This window comes from Cyphomyrmex costatus, unplaced genomic scaffold (assembly GCF_001594065.2).
Source record: "Cyphomyrmex costatus isolate MS0001 unplaced genomic scaffold, Ccosl1.0 scaffold5, whole genome shotgun sequence".
In the NCBI taxonomy this organism is placed as follows: Eukaryota; Metazoa; Arthropoda; class Insecta; order Hymenoptera; family Formicidae; genus Cyphomyrmex; species Cyphomyrmex costatus.
Window position 1 is genome coordinate 1,460,909 of NW_017279267.1, and position 23,775 is coordinate 1,484,683.

At 35.0% G+C, this 23,775-nt stretch overlaps 1 protein-coding gene across 1 annotated transcript in view; it reads right to left on the reverse strand.

Annotated features, from left to right (window-relative positions):
- LOC108778264 (uncharacterized) overlaps positions 1–17,063 on the reverse strand; it is a 254,792-nt gene extending 237,729 nt beyond the window's left edge. Inside the window, exon 1 of the mRNA XM_018545395.1 lies at positions 16,876–17,063. The gene's annotated coding sequence lies outside the window, so the exon portion shown is untranslated. The remainder of the gene's footprint in view (positions 1–16,875) is intronic.
- Between the last annotated feature and the right edge of the window lie 6,712 nt (positions 17,064–23,775).

Genomic DNA, 23,775 nt, shown 5'->3' on the forward strand with positions numbered 1-23,775 from the left:
TTCGCAAGAAATCTCGATCGCGTCTCATAAGCATGTGATACTAAAATCACCCGATCACCTCACAAAGCGTAAATGTCGCTTTCAGTCATCATGGATACAAAAGTTCTAATTGAGCCTTCGTCCCGGTCTCTCTAACTTCCATTCTCAAGTTTCCGCGGCCATCCCTCTTGAAGGGATTCGGAAATTTAACGAGTAAAAAACGTGCGGCGAGGCCCGATGGCTCTTTGTTGTCTGCATGTCTAGTTGAGAAGGGATGAAACGGATTTGAACCCTGAACTTTTTTGGCTTCCATTAGCCAGCCTTGTTAGCGTACCCTCGTTCGGTCCCCTTTTACATTTGCTCCACCACCTCTTCATATTACCAGCAGATAACGCTAATGTAGCCACTAGATTGCAGAAACGTGTGCATTTATTTATGCACGTATTGCTCGCGTACAAAACAAACATTTTACAGACGCATTGCATTATGCCACTTGATATAATGAATAAATTATCTGAACCGTGTGAGATATATTATTATAATTAATTTTTCCATTTTGTTTGTAATTTATATTACTTATATTCGTATTCTATAAAGTGGAGTGAAAAATTAAGTTTTTAAAATATTATATTAAACATTACAAAAACAAAATGTTTGTGATGTAAGTAATACCGTGAAATAAAGTTTGTCTTCGCGTTTAGACAAAATCCAGAAAATAGAGCTTTTCCTTTATGTGAGTTGCCTTCTCTCACTCACCTTGACGATAATTGGCTTGCCAATTAAAACTTCTCGCTGTTAGTGAGATCAGTCTGCATTTACTTTCAATTTCTATAAAAATATCTCAATCATACAATCTCGCTTATGCAACTCACAATCAGTATTCGCGAATATCTCAAAGCGAGTTGTGCAAATTATTACTGCAAATTATATTGCAACTATTACAATTATTATATATCTTTGTAATTTAAAAACTGTTATGTGCAATAGTTTCTAAATTAAATTTCTCATTAACCTTAGAATGAGATCGATACGTGAATTTTACGTTAATTGAACAAAGTCAACATTGAGCCTTAAATTATGTCTTCATTGGTTATTACTGAACCAGGTCCAATTTGGTTAAAAACTAAAACAGAGACATACTTTTAAAAATTGTGTCCGTTACGTATCACTTCGGATTCCCCTGGGAAGGTTTATAATATTATAACAAAGAGCAGCATGACAAGTGATTTCAATTTTTAACCAGTTTTGTGTTATTGTTTTGTGTTATCATGTATTTTATTTATGTGTATAAATAAACACACACACACACACACACACACACACACACACACACACACACACACACACACACACACACACACACACACACACACACACACACACACACACACACACACACACACACACACACACACACACGATTGGACTGCATCCTCCATATCATTTCAAGAATAAATTTATTAATGCTTATTGTTTAATAATTAGGCAATTTTTGTGTTTATAAAGATCTTTATAGATACTTTGTTACTGAAAGTGTGAAATGTATGAAAAACTTGTGCTATATTAATCAAGAGCGGTCTATTTCCTTGTAACGTAAAATTTACGTGTGTTAATAACAATACTATATTTCTCAATATCAATGACGGGTTAAATTACTTAATCAAAGGTTAAGTTACCGCATTTTGGAATTATTATTATTATTCTTTTAATGTTCCGTATAATTAACAAGAAATAGCGTCATTTTTTAATCAATTTTACTTATGAGCGTAATTTCTCAATACATCTGTTTATCGCTCTACTGACACACATTAATCGTATCTTAAATATTATATTGTCCTTACAAAAAATAGTTCTCGACATCCTCGATCATCCGACTTCGTCATCTCAAAAGGTATGTTCCCTGCGCATAATTTATTCTTGCCTCTCCAACACAGGCACTTTTTCTACATCTAACGTTATACGAGCAAATATACAACCTCTCTATACGGATCTACATGAAGCACAGGCATCCATCATTCACGCTGCGAATTATAAGAAAGCCTTTTGTATGTACCTGCAAACCCATTCTCATCAACGTATCAGCCTTCGATCGTCATTAATGTCGGACTTGTCAGACACGTCAAAGTATTCCTTTCGTCATTCGTCAGCCGTTACATTTTATGTTTGCCGAATACGCGTGTATTTTGTATCAGAGGGAATTCATCGAAATGTCTCTTTTGACGTGCCGTTCATTTCATATTTACGAGCTGTCAATCACAATCGATTAAGAGCAAAATTTAACTTTCAAAGTAATAACATATCGAATTTAACATAATGACAGCAGCAGATCTAGAAAAAGCAGCTTGAAATTTATAAAACATATTTCTCATGCGAGATCAGTTGAAAGCGCTAATGTGTGCATTTCAATAAGCATAAATATAGTATACTGAAAAAGTGATTAACATGTAAAATGGATATTTTGTAAGTATATTTATTTATCCATTGCAGTTTTGCCTTTGACAGCGCGATGTTAAGATAAAATATTAAAATTGATTGCGCAAAATACTTTGCGAAAAACATATTGATTAATTTCTGAACGAATAAAAATTATACGAAAGACGAGAATTTATGATTCTATAACCGTGATGTACCAATATTTTAAATTAATGTTGCATAAACTCGTACATAAATATGTGAAAATATTAGTGGAAAGTTAATGTACTGAATTCCGCCGGGTAATATTAAATGGAAGGGTTCCAATATGTGAACCGCCTATGTAAAAAGGCAGAAGTTATAAACGTGCGAACGAACAAGATGAACATTCAGTAATACTTGTAAAGTGCGGCGAAGTGTAAAAAATGAGGGTCGCGCATATAGGAGTGTTATAAAGATGCACTAATATCGCGATATAACATTCGCACGTTACAAGAACTGCCGACTTCATACCTACTATGGTATAACGTTAGTAGTAACTTTTTACTTGTCAGAGCTATTTTACGCTGGAAAAGCGTCAGTATCAACGCTCGGTTATATTAATCTTAATAACGTCGCTTAATAATTTTGTAAATCTAATGGTGTTTATTAATTATGGATTATTTTATTTTCGCATTCGTTGACAATAAATCGTTACGATTTTAAAAATAAAATTTTTATAACGAGAACAGTGAGGTAACTTTTATAAATACACAATCAACTAAAATGTAGTCTGATTGAATTATTTACGTGACAGAATCGCTAAAATGCAAAACATGATTACGATCAAACAATATTTGTGTATCGCGAACTTGACTCTGATGCAGTAATCACATCTGCGTCTCAAACTAGACAGCCCTAAAACCCCACGGCCTCGCAAATTACCAGACGCGGCATCTCGCAGGAATCCCAAGAGGCTTATTAAATCTAATCAGGCCAATTTTGTGCGCGTCTTATTCCCTCGCGAGACGTTGTCGGCGTTCGTTCCGTTTCTACGCCGATCTCTTTGCTGAATTAACACGTCGCGATTACACTTACGGCGTATTAAAGTCAACTAGCGTGTGGGCCTTCTTCAGACGGCAAGCTTTTCTCTCCGTCTGAGATTGAGAGCGATACTTAAGTTTCCTGTACTGATTAACATCGGAGTTAACAAGAATCAGAAATGCTAATAAAATACACCTGAGAAGTACATATCCGAAAAGATAATATTAAATAAAAAAAACTGCTTAAGATTGCCAAGACTGCCAATTAAATAATTCCAGTACATCATATTCAGTATTAGTTAAAGATATGTTTGTCGATAATTTATTGACGAATTTATGTAGTCAGTTTCTTTCTTGTTTTAATAGAAATATAAAGTAATGCGAAGATAGCAATCAGACATAACTTATTCCTGAAATTGTTACAAATCTGTGTGAAAATGCGTTTGGTCGTTAAATATACGATAGAATTGCGACGGTCGGAATCGCGAATACAAGTCGAAGTAACGCGGGCGATTAAAACCCTACGTGGCGTCGTAAAACATCCATACTCGCCGATAAAAGTCAGTAGATGCAAGTCAGTATTCTTGCAGAGGATGGAGTGAAGCGATTCGGAAGATATACTGCCACTAAATATCTTTGGCCCTTGAAACTGGCAGAGAACTTTCACATTATCTCGCACGGAAAGTTTCACGTACTCCAAGAGCATGAATTACAATCCATTAAGGCTCGCGTGTTATGCAATATCGGCTGAAAATGGAGGAAAAAGCAGAGTGACCGTTGTTTAAAAGTATATTAAATGCATCAGATCATAACGTAATAAGAATGAATTGTTCATTCCTATGAAGTGTCCAGGGACGCGTTTATAAAATTTGTGTCCAAAGGCTTGTGATGTTCCGCCGCAATTTACCCTTCCCCTCTCTTCACCAACCTATAAACACAACTCTCTTTGCACAGTTTTGATTCATAAATAACATTGACAAGATATTATTAATAATACCTTCTCAATGAAAAAAATTATACTATTAATCATATTTTGCCAAGAAGACAGCAATTTTTATATTACCTCTGTATTAAGATTATTTATATATTACCTAACTTTTTTATTTTTTTAAAACGCTCTCAATATTTTGGCGCTCTAAGGCTTCAGTCTTAAAAGTCTGTGATAACCAAAAAATGGTTATGATAACCACAAATTCTATTTAGCCTCACCATACACAAATGCCATTCTGGATTTATGTGTTGATTTATCTAATCAGAACATTTTTCTCGGTGTAAATACTGGAGTTATTCAAGAAGTTCGGTTTAGAAAGAGTGAGCTGGAATCATATTACTCTCTCTTGTTATTTTTATTATTATACCTTTCTTATTTAATTGTTTTAAATTCACGTATATTGAAGTCAAGTTTGTATTGGAGTATTTTTTTGATATTTTCTTTTTTTCATGTTCCTGCAGGTAAATATGTTTTTGCACTTGAAGGGATATTATCTAAGATACTAAATAACGATTCATTCATTCATTCATTCTCTCTCTCTCTCTCTCTTTCAAGTATTAAGTTGAAGACAGATACTGATAGAGTGGAAGAAATATGTTGATATGATTCAATTCTTTCTAACGGAGCACAGATGCTACAATCAAGGAATACGCAATTTATGCCTATATTACGTCTATGGCTTTGGATAAAAGATTCACGGAGTCTTATTCGAGCAAAAGACTTGTCAGATCAATCGTTCGTTGAAACGAGCGTTCATGAGCCGCGATTTACATTGAGTCGCGTTGCACGACCCGTATTATTCCAGCGTATACACATATGTGCGACATGTTTCATTTACATGATGTGTCACACCGGCGACACGTCGGCTGCTGCGGAATTACGCGTGCCTTCCGCGTACAACAACTGCGGCATATCATAAATCTTTTATGACTTCCAAATGCCATTCGCGGAATTCATTATCTCGGTGCGACTCGTCCCGCATCAACCTCGCGATTGCATTATTTAAGAAAATGCACATCGCCATTAATTCAATCGACGCGATTCGATACAAATTATCGATTTCGCTCGCATCGTTTCACCGCAACAATCGATTCAGCCAGTAAATATGATCGGAAATGTACATATAGGAAACGACATATGAGATTCAACCCTAGCGCGACCAAAATTTGTCATATTATTTTTACCTTTTGCCGATCTAAATGTCGAATTCCAATTTACGGAAACTCAAAACTTCCATAAGTCAGTCATGAATTATAGAAGGACTTTGCCTCGACGGGCATCCAATGATTCTTCTTGACACTCGCGAGCCCCAGTGGATTCTGTCTGCGTTCCTACGACGAAGATCTAAATTTCGCTGAAGCAGACAGTGATTTACATCGGTGGAATCGCTCGAACAGATCTCGCAGCGAGCGAAATGGTCGCGCGCACGTCCGCCGAGAACGTATCCGAAACGTAAACGTTTGTATGGAGGGAATCTCGCGCCGTCGACTGTATATTATGCAGATACCTGGGCAGGAATTATTGCCTGATATCGCACGGGCAAGACTGGCACGTTGTATATTATTCCATGCGTGGTCTGTTTGATGGTAAATGATGGCCCTGCGAGTTACCGCGTCGCGCGCTTTCGTGCGCTGCGCGATGAAACAGTTAGTCCACGTTGCATCGATACGCCGTATCTTTGCCTATCTCACGCAGAATTCACGCCGACAAATTCCGAATTCCAGTGGTCGCTGAAATCAAATTCTGGAGAAGTGAGATCTCAAATTTAAACGAAAACAAATATTCGCTATTTTGAAAATTTAGTTCGCGACGAACGTACCAATCGTTCTACCTCCAAGTGACATCGGTTGTTCCAATTTCGAGGTATTGAATTCATCCCGCAAATTGATTCCCGAAAGCGAGCTTTTCGCGTTCGTCGACCAACGCCGTCTCGTCGTCGTTGTCGTTGGTGCGTTGTCACCGTGTGCGTTAGCGGACTTTTCGTAAGCATAAATCTTTCATGAGAGTGTTCAGAGACGGGCGTGTCTCGCGCGTGGAGAGAAACTTGGAAATATATCTTCGTCGATTTTACGGAAACGCAAAGAAATGCGTTTATCCTCAGATTCGTTCGGACACGATATCGATTGGTACATGCAATTATGATATATACATATTGCAACGTTGCGAGCGCACTCGACTCTTTTTCTTGCATTTATCGACAAGATTACGGAAAATGTACATACATACAATGTACGTGTTAATCCCCAACGACGCGGCGTATGCATAAAAATTCACAGTTTACATTCGCGGAAGGACAGGATTAAAGTGGTTATGTGTTTAATGAATGGTAAGTTATTGCGCGAAAATGGACGAGATTCGTCTGCCAGGTTAATTAACGCCGTTCCGCGTGCGTGGTATAACAAAAAGATCACGAGATGATCTTTCTCCCTTTCTTTTCTTTTTTTTTACACGCTCAAATTCAACGTGAATTTTCTACGTAATCATCATTTATGTCGACAGAAGTAGAAAAAACGAGATAGGGAGGTCGTGAAATAATTCAGCCAGCGCCGTTTACCCGTCTCTGCTTGACACGGTCAGTTTTCGAGGTCTGCTGCGCTTCAGAATTGCAACACGCAGCATTGTGCAGCCGTTAAGAGACAATGTAAACGTACCCCATCGTGGCTAGTGTAGTACATGACATTTAAAAATCTCACGTATAACGATTGTAACGATTGTCGGGCTTTATGATTTTGCGTTTGTATACGTATCAGAGCGAAGTGCTTCTTCTCCGCCCGCAATGTTCAACATTTCGAAGTTATTATTTGCTGAGATTAAATTTTAATTTATATCAACATATAATGGCCTACAGTGTGCTATATTACTACTGCAGCTGTATAATTGGAAGTCTGGTTTTAATTGTGAAAGACAAGTTCATCGTGAGTGCGGCTTTAAACCAACTACGCTGTTTCACTGTATCGCGAATCGCAGGTACAGTTCGCGCAAATCCCGCAGCGGCTAAATTAGATTAACCCGTTGCAACCAGACTCTGTCGAATTGTCCTATTCGCGCACCAATTCATATACCTTCTGCCCGAAATCCATATTGTCAGATGGTCCTCGATTCTGCATTCTCACCACTTTTACGAGCTTCCATGTGACAATTTCGTGGATGCGACGTTTTCAAAAAGTTTTGTCCTCACGTATTTTCGATAAATTTGATGGTCCAAAAACATATAACCATGTAAACTATGTAGTTATTGAAATATATTTTGTTTCATGACTCAAAGAAAAGAAGCTAACTTTTCTTGAAATACTCATTATCTCCAATGAATGTTTCTCTTAAAGCTTTTAAGCTTTCTTCGCGTTGCGTTTTAGAAAATTTAACTCATTAAAATATGAAACTTTCATCTTTCGCTTACAGCTAATATACACGGGAAAAAATGACTTAACAATAGCAATTAAATTTTAATAGTTCAATCAAACTTAACTGTAAGAACTGAAACCTTAGTGTCATTGCTAAACTTTGACTATTATACATAAAAAACATTTATTATGGCATAAAACTTTATTAGCAAAAATTAAAAACATTATGAAAAGCAGCTATGATCATACATTGCAGAAAATGCTTTATCATCTGTTTCTAGCAGCAAAAATTAATTGCTAACGTAACATACGTGCAAATAGCTAATAAATTTAGCTTGAGCACAACAGCATTAGCTATCTCTATTTTAATGACACAATTTAGTTACCACAGCTATATATTAGCTTCTATTGCTAATCCTTTCTTTTCGTGTAATGCTTCTTAATAACGCTAAATAAATTCACATTTACTATTATACATTAATAAATAATATAATATACTATACGATAATATATCGAAACATCGTAGATTATATTCAATAGTTAAACTTGCGATGGTGAGGATGTTACTAATTATATAATAATGTATTCCTAATCAGTAGTAGATATTTAGTTGATCACATAATTAATGATACAAGTTTCCAAAGTTTATCGAAACATTTAATTGGTCTGCACCAAATTGCGCAACCTGTCAGAAAGCATAGCGGATTGCGTTTCACATAGAATAAAATCAGTCTAACCACGTAATGCGCGGAGAACAACTTTTAAACACGTCCGTCAGGATGTTGCTATGTTTTAATTAATTTTGAAGTACGTGAAAACAGTTTTGTGAGACTACTTCAAAGAACATTTCGTTACCCAAAACTACATATCAAATACTCTGATACTCTTTTGACCAATATACATCGAAATAAAATTTTATTTAAATTAATGAAGAGCGTAATAACATGTGCTTTATTCGTTTTATTTGATTTTCCATATTTATGTGGCGTTAAGAAAAAAACCTGTACAATGTGCATATTAAAAAGAAAACAATATGAAAGTTGTCACTTCATTTTCTCTTTTTGTTTTTATAAAAAGCCCTATTTTAATCAATATAGAGTTTAGTAGTTATTGACCTTGCTATGATTTCCATCTGTTTAATGCGACTGAAATATGTTAGAGTTTGCACACTGTTAGAGTTCAAAGGAGCAGTAGTAACTCAATCCTTTGAGTTAAATAAAACTTTGTTAACCTTAACTTCCATCATGTGTGTTAAAACGTAAATAAATCCATAACATCTCTATTAACGTACGATTTAGTAAATAATAAACTAAATTTGAATCAAATTTAATACAATTCTTTGATTAAAAATTGTTTAACTCTATTGTCTTATTTAAATATTTGACATTAGAATTTAACAGTGCGATCTGAAAGTCTTGTATCAACCGCGCTATCGTCCAGACGATATTGTCTGTATTCGTAGAATTTCGGACGGTGTATTTTTTCAAGCGGAGCTTTTATCACGATCGCTTTCGGACGCATCGTGCGTCGTGTTATCGGCTGCTCGTCCAACGTCGCTAAACTTTAATTGACATGGACGCGCCGAGTATTAAACCGCGTGGACGTCAATCACAAAGGACACGTTGCCCCGTTGCAGCGTCAACGACACGAACTGGCGGGCAATAAGCGGTTATGTAGTTGACCGTACTATTGCAAGAGTGTCGCCAACCTTGTGTACATCCTCTCTGATCGCATTGGTATTCACAAAGTGGCTTCTACAAGCCTTAACGTATTTACGACCGTCCAAGTTTGATACCTTCGCTGTAATTTATACGCTCAAGCCTCAAGCACGATTACGTTCCTCGCAATTAATAACTGCACGTTGTGCAGTGTAATCAAATTCCTTTCGATATTGCGTGCCAGGGGTGAGCAATCTCACGAGTGATGTCAAATTTGGAATATACTCATAACAAACGCAATTTCAAAGGCAATATTATCTTATTATCTTGACTATTCGCATTGTAACAAGGCAACTTTGTGGCATAAAGCCAAACAACTTTGTTCAGAAACTTTGTCATACGTCGAATTCGATATTACAGAGTATGTTTACTCACGAAATACGAGTCACTGTGAGAGATTTTCGCGCGCACGACACTTATTGAGACAGATCACTAAATGGATATCAATTCGATATCAGCTATCTGCCAGCGGATTATACATGACAGACCATACGCTATAAAATATTTACGTACGAAGGCTTTTGCTCTCCAGTATATTTCATGAAAACTTTAACGACGCCGTTGCGTGCCAGTAACGATGTAGTACAATAGATTTACGACAAGCAAACAATAAAAAACAATATTCAGTAATTTTATGTATTGTAAATTTGATACTGTATCTTGTTTTTTTTTTTCGCTAACAAGAAATACTTGTGCATTGACAAAGACTTTAAAACATTTTCACATCTTTATCGTTATTACTATCTTTATATTATGATTATCAGATAAATGTGACTTAAACATTTAATTTTTATCATATATATAATATATATCACAATATTATTTCTTATTAGATTTCAGTTTTTTAACTTAAATTATTCAACAATTCTTTTTTAAAAACAAAGCATAAATTCTTGTTTTGTATCTGTAAAGCTAGCTCCATATTTGGATTAATGTTTAACGGATGTTAATCAGATTTATCAAATTAATAATAACAATCCATCACTTGCGCTGTTACACTAGCTGTTATCTGTTATACGCGCAACACAATTGGTTATTTGACAGCATAAGTGAGCGATATTTGTGGATAGCAGTGCTGCAGTGGTGAATTTACGCCCGGTAATACGATTGCGTTACTTCGTAATATATCAACGTGTCAACAGCCTTCAGTTATTAAGCTCATACTTGCAACCGTGTATTAACTCCAAAGTTCTGTAGTAAAATTACATTAATTAAATTAGTTTAAAATTAATTGATATATGAGATATTATGAGCAAACAATGAACTTAGTTCTATTACTTTTGGTTTGGTTGTTTTTAATTTTATTTATTTATTTTGCAGCAGAAAAAGTTTTTTTAATGTTAAGCAATTAAAGAGAAACAAATTAAAAATGTTTCTCTCAGATAAGAAAATTACTCTAATTAAGATCGATTTAGTCAAAATCGATATAATAGTCGTCCAAACTTAAGCGTCATAGACGATTAAGGATGATGATCGAATTGTGCGTAGCGGCGTATCAATCCCTTTTGCTATTAACCCGCAAAGCTTCATTACGGCTTCAGTGACCTGAATTCCTAGACAGTGCGATCGCAATTGAACATGCACCGGCGAGTGATTAGTTAACGTGTCTGTTCCACAATGTCGCCAGTTCGATCAGCCTAACGATATTTGCTATTTATTTCCGGCCAGACCTTAATGGCGTTTAATTGTATGACTCGCCGTCTGCCATATCCCGCGAATACGCGTTAAGGAATGAGCTATCAAAGTTAGAACAGTCTACGGCTGTAACGTCGAGAGACCTTTGACATTCTGGTGAGGAACCAGCTCATTACAGTACCTGTATCGCAAAGCAACGTACCGTATCACAGGTTCATTACTGAAACAGTTTAGATCACGCAATCGCACCGATATTCGCAAAGGCCGACCCATTGACAAGCTTTGCTAAGCTCGATAACCGATATTAGTAAGTCCATAATAGACGCACACAGAAAATATTCTGAAAAAGGTATAATTCAGAATATCCACAAATGTGCAGTAACAAATGGAAACAAGTTGTCGTCTGTAAAACAATTGTAAAGTTTATTATTTTCGATCGTTAAAGGCATTTTCTTATTGGTTGTATTTCTCACACATGTATGGTCTTATAAGATTTAATATTTAAATATTGTTTATTATTTTCGCTTTGCAAAATTTACTTCTTAAAATTTTGAAAAAATTATTATGGCATAATGATATTCATATAATATTGAAAGCAATCCACTGCGCAAAATTTCAACTTTTATAAAATTGCATTATTTACTTATAAAGTAATTTTTCTAAATTCTATAGATTTTTTTTTAATGTATTACGTATTGTGGAAGAATAATGCTTGTCATAACTGGATATATTTACAATGACTGCGAAATAATGTGCATTAAAACAAACATATTGACAAATAAATTGTTTTGTTAGACTCTATCGATGAATTTCTTTCGGGAAAGTTTATTAATTGCAAGTTCGCACGAATCGTTTGAGTTTCGGCACTTGACGCTGACGAGTTTGCATAACGCTTAATATAAATGGAAAACCAGAGAAGTTTGTGCTCTCAATGTGTTGTCACGATGCATAATTCATAATGATGCTGAACGGTCGCGATCGACATTTCTTTTTGAATAAATTTAATCGAAAGTTTAGTGGAATACAATTTTCAATAGATCGTTATGTTATAATATAAGTATTATAAAGAATTGATAATATTTGTCTAATTAATCCTTAGTAATTGTTTGCTTAATATTAGTATTCCTTATTATTTATCTATCATATATCATATTTTCGCACATTTTAATCATTATCATCATGTATTTTAAATTGCAGTCTATGGTATATTATTTATTGAAAAAGTATCTATATACATATATATCTCTGCTAAGTTTATATTTAGAATATATTTTTGGAAAACCCATTATATTTGGTATCCCCTTAATCCTTAATTCGAGAAACATCACGATGCGATGTAGTGCGTTGTCATACGTGCATACGAGCATATTAAAACCATTGTTTCGACCGACTATTGATTAGTAATAGCTCCCCCGAGAGAAAGGGGCAGTTAACTCGTCTCTAGAGCTCTCATTTGTTCGCATGAAAAACCAATTTTGCAAATCGATTTTACATTTCGTGCCAAATAACACACAGAAGCGTTTATTCGATTTTAAACCTGACATTTTGTTTGACTATTTTGTATAATTTTACAAATAATTACTTCTTATCATGTTTTGAGGTAGATATTGTTATATTTCATTTCAAGAAAAATTCTTAATATATTAAAGATTTTCAGACAATATATCTGACATATAATAATACTAAAATTTATTTTTTATGAAGCTGAAAATAATGGAACAAACGATATAAATGTTCTTATCAGATGCTTCCACGATTTTATGTTCCTAGAGTTTTCAACGATGATGGTATTGCTTATTGAGCAAGATCCAGCGAAATACGGAATGGAATGCTGACACGGTGCTTGCAAGCGGCTTTTTCAACGCTAGTGCATTTCGCTGTATTTCACTTGGACGTTAACGATTTCCCGACGAAAACAAGATAATACGGACTTCACGACAAAACAATCTTTAACTTTGACTAATTAAACTGTTTCCGACAGGACGCATTGCAACAACGTTTTACGTTTTAGAAAATAAAATTTCTCTCCTTCTCTTTCTATCTATTGTGTGGCCAAGAATTAGTACGAAATATAAAAAAATTGCACCACATATGTATCCGTTGAATAAAAATTAGTACAATTATTAAATTATAAAAAGAATAAATAATAATAAGGCTCTGTAAGTATAAAACAAAATAAAACAATTGAAAGGCTAAAAGCCAGTTATATAAAGAACGTATAATTTAAAACATAAAAATAAAAATAGTTACAGGCACCGATCGGGTCATTCTCAATGTTACAGTAAATACATTATATAAAATAATTGAAACTCTAATATAGTCTTCATAGTGGTATTCTCGGTTTCTTCCTATTATCATAATGTTGCAAGTCAATAAATTAAAATAGTAAGATTGATCATTGAAAAATTCATAGCAATAATGCAGTAATAATCTAAAAAGCGACTGTTGACAAAGAAAAATTAACGTATATACTGTGTATTACCACATTAAAACTTTTTTGCGTTTTTTATTTATTGACTCTTAATATTTTATTTAATAAGGTACATTTTTTAAAAATTTATATATATTTTAATTCTATTATATAATCGTATTAAACAACTAATATAATGAAATAAGGGCAATGAGCCAATTTTCGTTAAAATCTTTAAATCAATCTAATATATTAGTTGTTTAATACTTATTGAGTTTTATCATAAATATATAATCGTATTAATTTTTCTTTGTTAACGGTCGCTTTTTAGATTATTACTGCATTACTGCTATGAATTTTTCAATGACTAATCTCACTATTTTAATTTATTGACTTGCAACATTATGATAATGGGAAGAAAACGAGAATACCACTATGAAGACTATATTGTAGATTTCCAATTATTTTATAATAATGTATTTACTGTAACATCGAGAATGATCCGATCGGTGTCGAAACGTTTGTAACAATTTTTATTTTTACGGTTTAAATTAAACGTTCTTTATTATACATATAATTGGTTCTTAGCCCTTCAATTGTTCTATTTAAATTATAAAAGTAAAAAGAGGAAAGAGAAGTAGTAGGTACATCAATTTAATCGGCTTGGTGGATGGATCCGAAATAAATTCTATTTTGGATATTAACAAGTAAACGATCATTAATTATGTTATGCAATAATGTTATGTAATAATGTTAAATATATTAATAAATAATTTTGAAACAAATTTTGTAATGGGAAATATTTCATATTCAATGTTAAATTAAATATATGCAAGAACATTGTTAAATTTGCATATTTATCACCATACATTAGTTGCGTATTAGTTATCTGATGAAAAATTATTATATGCAACGCAAGCATGATTAGCGTAATGAATAATTGCTTAATATCGAGTTAATAAATAAAGTATATAACAAAGAGTTATCAGTTTATTCGGATCAATGACGCACAGATTATTAACGAGGTTGCAATAAATTGGAAGTATTTTTTCTGCACCATACAGTACATTATTCTTCAAAACAAGCGAATGTAATCAGCTATCCTGCTGTGGTAAATTAATTGTATAACACATGATGAATAACAGATCAATATGAATAATCAATGACGTAAATTAAACCGATTTAAACAAATTAATAATTGAAACCAATTATTTGTGGTCTCGTTCTGATTTGCAAAATGCATAAAACAGAATCGTATGTGCGTTTTCACTTAATCATCTTAGAAGGAACGACATTCAGATGCTGCTTACAATGTCACACGTAATTTAACATTATTACGATGCTGGGCGACGTAAGATATGAGCGCGAATTACCACGGAGAATTAAGACGAAGAGGAAAATTAAAGCAACGCCCGCATAGCCAACTGCTACTCCCGTTAATTGGCAAATACGTTATCAAGGATATACAATACAAATCTAAATTGGTTGTGACTATTGTATTAAGTTTATGAAAAAAGAGATATATATACTACAGGAAAAATTAAAAAAATTGATAATTACAGAAAAAACACTCGATGAAGTTAACCCGGTTATACAACAATAATTTTACACAAATAAAGATTTTAATATAATATAACGTTCAACAAAATAATCTATTAGTTCATAATTTCAATATTGTAACAGCATAAGAATCATTTGCATTTTAAAGAACAGAACGTAAAAATTATCATCTTTCATATGCAGACTCACCGTTAAATTTTGTCGAATCGTACACCGTTGGTCAACGCCAACGAGGTCAACGCCTTCGTATGTGCCTTCGTCTTGATTAATTAATCACGTTCTCGTTACGTGTACATTTACACTGAATTCCGCTAACATTATTTTATCAATTAGTATCTATCCATTATGCGCTTTTAATAATCCTTTTGCTTCTCTCCAAGTTGTTCACTATGAACTAATAATACTATTTAATCGTGGACAGCACATTTCAATCTTGCGTAATTATATCGGGATTAACACGATCCATATTCGATTTTAAACTATCGATTTTAATTCTCTCATTAGCTCCGAATTCATCGTTATTTACTAATTATTTTCACAGCGTTTACTTTACCAATTAATTTGGTTTTATGAAAATTTGGTATATAGTTTTACTAGCTGAGAAGATTATTTAACGACGCGCCTTTAAATTAAATTTTATTTTTAACAATAATATTTTCAAATGTGTTAAATACCGATTCGTGAAAAAATACGAGTTGGACTAAGCTAAGACGGAATAGACATATTTAATTGTCACTCTTCGTTTGTTACCAAGATCAGAATTCTGATAACAGAATGCGAACGAAGCGACGAACTTTCATCCATGCTAAGTTCCCGTTTATAATTGCTATAAGAGCTTCCGATAGTTATTATTATCCCTACTGAATCGAGTCTTGAATGTAATTTAGCCAGTAACTTCCATTTAAACTGTGAGACGCACGAGATGCGAAAAGAAGACCATTGAGTCAACAAAATTCCGTCACGTGGCATAAAAAACTAAATATTATTATATAAAATGTATTATTTCACAAATAGGTAAAATATTTTATTTCTCAATGTAACATTTTTATAATTATTAATATTAAAAATCAGAAATTATAAATGCCGCATTGTTTCATATTTTCTATTAATTTTATGATACCGAGACTCCAATTATGAAACCATGAAATTTAAAGAGAATAGAGAAATTAAAGGAGAGATAACAGAACATATTAGAGAATAGAAATTAAAGAACGCACATTTAAAAAAAACAGCTGATAAAAGCTTAAAAATACTGTATTTTAATTTTACTGTATTAAATTTAATCGATAACTACTGCCAAACTTTTCAATCATTATTATCGCACGTCGCAAATCGAGTTTCTAATGTAATTTAAGCGGGAAGTTACGCGAGAAGTTGGCGAACAGAAAACGAAAGGGAGTGAAAGAGAGTTGGTCGAGAGGCTCATAGGTTTGACACGGAGTAAGGGACGGAGTTGCAGGAGAGATGCGTCGTATCTTAAATTTACTTCGAGCACCTCGCCGCTGTTTTCCGATAATGGCGAACGCACGATCGGACGTCGCCATGCCGGCGTTTCTTTGACGCGAATTGCACAACGTCGGAAATTATGTTTGCATAATTTTCAATCTTGCGATAGAAACCACCGACGTATCGACGAGAACTCGCGCGATCACCGTATCGGAATACCTATCACATCGATCCGCACGATTATCGTAAATAATTGATTGAACCGAATGCCCTTTCATCGACCGATAACAAAAGTCGAATTGATCAACACGGATTCACATTTCGAAAATAAGTCGATTTAAGCCTACCAAATGTCACTCACATCTAACACATTTCTCCGTCATTTCCTATAGAAACGACAGATTAATCACGCGATTATTTGCTCGTCACGACTGTTCAGGATTATACCGCCTGCAGCTTTACATGAATCGAGACTTTGATTTCCTTGGAACTTGTCGCGCACAGAGGGTAGTCTCCCCGTCGTTTTCGACGACGGCACGACGGGAGTAGTCGGCGAGCCCTCGATCTTCACCACCCCTTAGCACGGACTGGGGGAGCGAAGGGCATCGCGTCGCGAATTGCACTGACACTCGCAGATTCTCCGTTTCCCGTAGAAGCTTCCAACACGAATCTCCCTACCCCAACGCGAGCTCTTACCCTCTTTCAACCCCCCCTCGCGGGCCATGGCTTTTAGCGCAAGCGCTTGTGCTTTTCCGCGGACTGCGTCCTATCCTAATTCACATCAACGTAAGCACGGTCCTGTCTAACTAGTGCGGGACATTGAGAATTTCTCTCTTCGTTACGTCATCTTGTGATTCCGACAAATTACGAGCAGCAGAGATTTTTTTCATTTTTTTTTTTACATATAAATCTTTTCTTTAAACGTTTGTATTTCGTGAACGTTACGAAAGTGCTCGAGATCTTTAATGAATGTAATATCTATGATAAAATTTTAATTTCCTTTATAATAGTCGTAATGAGAACATTTCAATCTCACGCTATAAAAAAATATTACGTTTAAAGTATTTCTAGAAGAATAATGTTCAATAAATAATTTTTCTGAAATCATAAGAAATTTTCTATAGTTTGCGTCCATACAGATAAATCAATAATTTATTCACAAGATGTAACAGAAATTCTATCGTTCACTAAGAAATATTATAGAATTGTATTTATTTGATGTTTCGCTTCATTCGATATTTAATATGCAAAAGCATAAAACTTCAAAGGTCTTGGCCAGTATTTGCTGGTTTGTGTACAGAATGAAGGTGACTGAATAATGTACATAATGATTAACCAAATGAGAGGCATATGTTGAACTGTAATTGATAATATCGCCAAAGTAAATCAATGCGAACGATTGCGGACCGTCCGTTTATTCGGTACAATTTCGCGGCAGTTGAACGGTTATTGACCACTGAAATATTTACGAGAATTTACAGCTCGCTAATATACGCTGAAAATAACGGGACAATGGCTTCAACATGATTTTTAATTCATTATCAAGTATCATCGTGACATTGCGTTAGCTCTGAATAATTTTGTTTGCAAGAGTAAATATCTGACACGCGTTACATATTTTGTTTCTGCTGTATTTATATCCCCATGCGTTGGTCTCTCTTTCTTCTTTTCTATAATTTTATGTCATATGATAATATTTCGAAACAGTGTATCAAAGGTGCAATAATCAAACGTATATAAATAATAATAACCATGGTTAAAGAAATTCTAAAAATATAAAATGCAATGTTCTCAAAGAAAAAGTATCCAAAAATATATTTATTAAGCGTTTATGATACGCAAGGCAGTTTGGTGTGCGTTTAAAAAGAGGAAGAGCGAGTGAAATGAAGAAAAATCATTGATAATTGGTCACGAGAGAGTACTGACATGAGAAATCAGTTCGTTAAGACTGACAAATTGAGCGTGACTGCGGTTGCAAGTCCTGGCAAACAGGTATTCTAATAAAGTGCCCCGAGGGTGAGTTGCGCGTTGCGGCGATGAATTTTTCATTCATCCGCGTCGGACGTTGATCAAAACTCGGCGCGTTGCTTGCGCACCGTCGCGTCAGAGGAGAGGCAACAGTTTGAGAATTAAGATTACCCTGGAGAGAGAGAGCGGCGCACGCTCGTCATATTTCGACGAGGGTGGTTTATTCGCCCCACTCGGCTTTTCGCTGTATCTCTCATTAGCTTCGCTTCTCTGGCGGCTTTCTTTCTCTCCTTGGCCGACGGTTAATAAAGCCAACTGTCCGAACCGAGCAGTTGAATTGGCCAAGTTTTAATTTCCTCGGGAACCAACGTGCTCCCGAGCAATCGTCGAACTTATCGTGGATGAACGTGTTGCGAGTTGTTGGCCGACAGATGAATTGCGGGCTGCTCGTTCGAGTGATAGTCGCAGTGGTCAAAGCGGTTGCGGTAGTCCGCGTGCGCGCTAGATGTGTAACACATTAAATTTCCATAAATATGTAGCATGACGCAGCAAATTTCCGCTGGGATCCACTCAGGATCTACATACCTGCATCCGGCGAGCTTTAATTTCCCGCTTTGTCAACTGTGTATCGGGATAATCGACAAAGTTATCGCGAATGAATGCAGTACCGGTTGTTAGCGAAAGCGCGAATCCCTCGTTGTCGGCATGATTGTTGGATTGCTCCCATGGTATTATCGCGATGTTTTACTTTATAGAATAATACAATATATAAAAAAAAGGAGCGGACGTAGGCGTTGTCAAACAAGAGACTGCTTTCAGCTCGTATCGATACATATGCATGTTACACAGCAGTTGTCATTTCACATTACGTATAAAAATTGCAGAATAGGGAAAGAGAATTTATATTTATTTCATTTTAGTTTACAATTACAACTGATAAGGAGAGGACTCAGTAGACTCGTTACAATTTTCATCTTTTTCTAACATAGTGAATTTACATCGAAAATAAGTTGTAGCGTGTCCGAACGCTTTAAACCTTGCAAATAGTACTTTTTAAAGTTGATAGAGATTCTCGAAATTTTAAAGAAGTGAAGCGATTGGAAAATAAGCAATGGAAAGTTAGTACGGTTAATAGTATGCTAAAATTTTTTTTGAAAAAATTATAGTACAATATACATTCTTTGAATATTTACGTTAATAAATAGAAAATTTTGACACTTTGAACCATCACGAAATATATGTATCTATATTAAATTCCTTTCGCGGTTTTAGAAATATTCATCGAAGCGAGGTGAATCAGCAATCAGTCCTTCAACTTAAATTTTTTAATGCATAACATGGTGAATAAAAGATAGATCATAGACCCAAGATTAAAGTATAAAAGATGATTTGGATAAAAGTACAAGTTTTATACCTTTAGTACACCATTGTTCAAAAATTATCTATTACTGAGACGTGTAATATTTTTTGCTCAGCACATTATAAGTTACATTACACGTAAAAACTAATTCATTTCACTAGGATTTAATTTTCTACACATAATTAGTGCAAGGTCTTTCCATGCATTAATAAATACTATTTAGAAAGTCCATACAACAAAAAATTCGCACACGACTTATCGATGTAGATTCACTATGTTGAAAGAAATCAAAATCCGTGACGGGTCTACTGTGTCCTCTCTTTGTGAGATAAATAACAATATTCTAAAAAGTTTATTAAAATATTTCCGTAGCATATTTTTAAAAAACTACTTGTCATTATCAGAAATGTAAACTTCCAGATTTTTTATACAAAAAAAGTAAAACTCAAATCTCTCGGTGCTAGTTTATAATTTTACCTAGTAATATCTCAATTTCAATGTAAGTATGTGCATTTCTAGCACACATCTCTCTTGATGCAAAGTGTTGCAAAGTCAACATTACTGCGAAATCAACAGAAAGGTCGGCGCAACCAGCGCGCCCGTAGTTTCACGAATTCCATCAGTCGCATGGAGACACGGTGCCAGCAAGGCAATCACAGCCACGTCACGGGCATTCGTGCTTCTCCCTACATATTTTCCTCTCTGTGATAACGAGGCAGCAGTGGCCCGCGACACGTTCGCTTGCTATAAGTTCGATGAACAGCCGAAACGAACGGCTCTCGACGGAATTAAAATTTGTGTGAGTCGGCGAGATACCGTCAACTGGTTTATCGGACAGACCGGTAATTGTTTGGAAAAATGAGTTTCCCCAAGAGCTTGTACTAATGAGAACTCTCTAATTGTCGTCAGATATCGTTAATTACATTTATTACTGGTGATAAATTGTCTTCTCCGTTAATCATATCGTTGTTTTTGTATAAAATACTTAATACTTACACTTATTATACAATTGAAATGATAATGTCATAAAATTATATCTAGTCTGAATAATTTTAAATCTTTCTTATAGATCGGCTCTTATATTTCGTTAATTTAATGAAAACAATGGAGTTAAACCGCAACATATGTTAACATAAATAATATTTACTTTGAAACTAAATAATTCAACCACAAATATGGTTAAAATTATAAATGTGGTTGTTTTTTTAATCACACGTTTTGTATTAAAATAATAAATTTGACACAATTAGAAGTTAAAAATAACGAAATGTTATTTAAAAAATTGGTTTAAAAATTCGATGCTTTGATATATATCCAAATAACACTTTTAAACAAAGAAACATCAATAGAGAAAAGAATACAACTTTCATGCCTATTATCAAACTTCTACATTCAAGCAATAAAAAAAGTTAGATACTCTTAAAAAACAAGATATATTGAACTGTTTTATATTTGAAAATTAGAATTTAAACAGACTCTTTCTTGTGCATCTAGTTACTCGGCATTATTACCGATCCCTGCATTATTGTCGGAAGAGCCATTATGTGTCTTGATGGAATTCACGAAACTCCGTTGGCAGCGTTCGCCAAAAGTACAGGGATGTGCTTTGCAACGCTCCGTAACAAATGGAACGATCTGCATGTAACGGAACTGTGTTTAGTAGCTGTATGTTAACGTGTGTTCAGGCAATCCTGCAGTTTGTAGCCACGTATTAGCATATAGAATTTCCTGAGTAAGGAATCCTTGAAGTATAACAGGAAGGCCCATTCGCGACTGGACGACCGTTCCTAATTTATGAATAAAAACGCGTAAAAAACAAAGAGAGATCGTGAGAAATTACCGTTCCGTGCGACAAACTTTGAAGTGAGATTTCGCGTAGCTTTCCTCAGCGCATTCTCATCAGAATTTTATTCGGACATTTTGCGGTTTTTTAGGATGCTCTTTCGCTTTGCGAATTGGTCGCGCCGCTGCAGCGTTGGTACGACGATTAAGTTGCTAAAGTGCGAAGTTTCAAAAGTAGGACGGTGATGTGGAACGTGGTTGCGCTCGGCTGAATAATTCGGGCTACGAAGAAGGGTGTAACTTACTTACGCGACGGTTACCGCAGTCTCAATTAATGTGCGGCATTAGTAAATTGATATGTTTTCCGTACTTAGCTTAGCGAAGCGCGCAAACTGTGGCAGCGTCGCCGCGAATTTGTAGGCTGAAACTGTGCCAACTGGATCAACTAACGGCGAAATGAATTCGTGATCGAGCGTGTCTTACATGGAATTTTAGTTGTCGAAATTCCAAGTTTATCGTGCTATTTCATGGATTTGTGAAGGCTGCATCGAGCCAACCAACGTAAATTTTAAAGCGAACGTTACATCTGTCGTTAGAATTAACATGGACAGAATCTCGGTGTTCCTCAAATACCGATTTAAATCTATATTCCATCTTCGCTTCAGCAAGCTGCACAAAGCGCCGAGATAATTCATTCTATCCCTCGGTTAATATATCGCAACTTTCAAAGGATTTCGAAACAATTCCTTCAAACCAAATGTAATTGTGCCTCTCTTTATGGAACGTTGAAATTTCATTTCTTTTGGTTCTGCTAGAATTGTAATTCCGCCATTGATTTTTGATGTTCATTTCTTCTACGTGGAAGGAAGGGGAAAAATATATGTGGGTTTTATCCAATTTTGCCTTTTGAAAGCAATTCATCTGCCCTTTATCTAATGACTGATAAATTGTGATTAGTATAATCGCAGCTTTCATTTTTTAATTTTCCTTTATTTGCATTCAGAAGCAAGTTTTCAGAAAATTAGTGCTCTCCAATAAAGCAGCAACCAATCAAGAATTTTAGTTTTGTAGTCAAATTTTTAAGTGTTATTTCCGAATTTTTCTTTATTTCTCGATAAACGATTAATAAAATTATATATAGCATTCAGCATCAGACTACCATGTAATTTTGTCAAATCATTGCACCAGTTTAATCAGTTCACTGCGCAAAATATTGATTTATAACTGATTGGTTCACCTCTTTCTGTATTGCACAGTCAAACGATATTTGCGCACAAGTCATTGCCCATTTGACCACTACTTTCATTGCCTACTAATGCAATATACAAAAATTACAAAATCTAGTTTATTCTGTAATTGCGATGTAACGTATCATTTTATAATTTGTTTACTATCTTATAATTTAACACTTTAAAGTGATTAGCAAATGGAATATTTCGGAACACTGCAATAAAATAAACACATGTAATTGATTTCAATAAAATAAATGAAACAGTTTAACTGGTTTTGTGGGACAAATATTAAATGTTAATCGATTTTACTGTTATTTCTTTCATGTCGGAGCCTCGACTTATTCACGTTTTGCAACTCAGCCGAACTTTGCCATGAGAAAGTCACATCGATCTTTTTCTCTTTTCTTCCCTTTTTTTTTACCTCGACACTGAGTACAATGTGTACTAAAGCGACGTGACGCGGTCTGGTAAAAAGTGTTGGGAACTAGTTAAACTCGTGTCGGCGTCATGCAAGTTAATTTATGCCCTCCACGTACCCGATTCATCCCCAAAGTTAGCAACGCGGCGTCGGTTAATTCCGGTGGACAAGAGGCAAGTTTAGAGAAGGACTATAGGAGGACGGTTGTGGAAAGGTCTAGGTTGAAAGAGATATACGTATAATATATACCATTTATTCGAAAACATCGCTGGCGTCCGCGCTGCCTTCGACGATAAAGAAGATTCGTGACCAGTTAAGATCGCGCAGTTCGTCTGTTGCACATGCACTATCTGGTCTCTTAGTCAGTTACACTCTTCGCTATTTCGACTGGAAGTTTTGTTCGAGAATGAATGCGCCGCGGAGAAGAGGATGGTCTTAAAAGATCTTTAGGAGAAACGCAGGGACGTAACTTGGTCTGCTGTAAACTAATATGTATCTCAC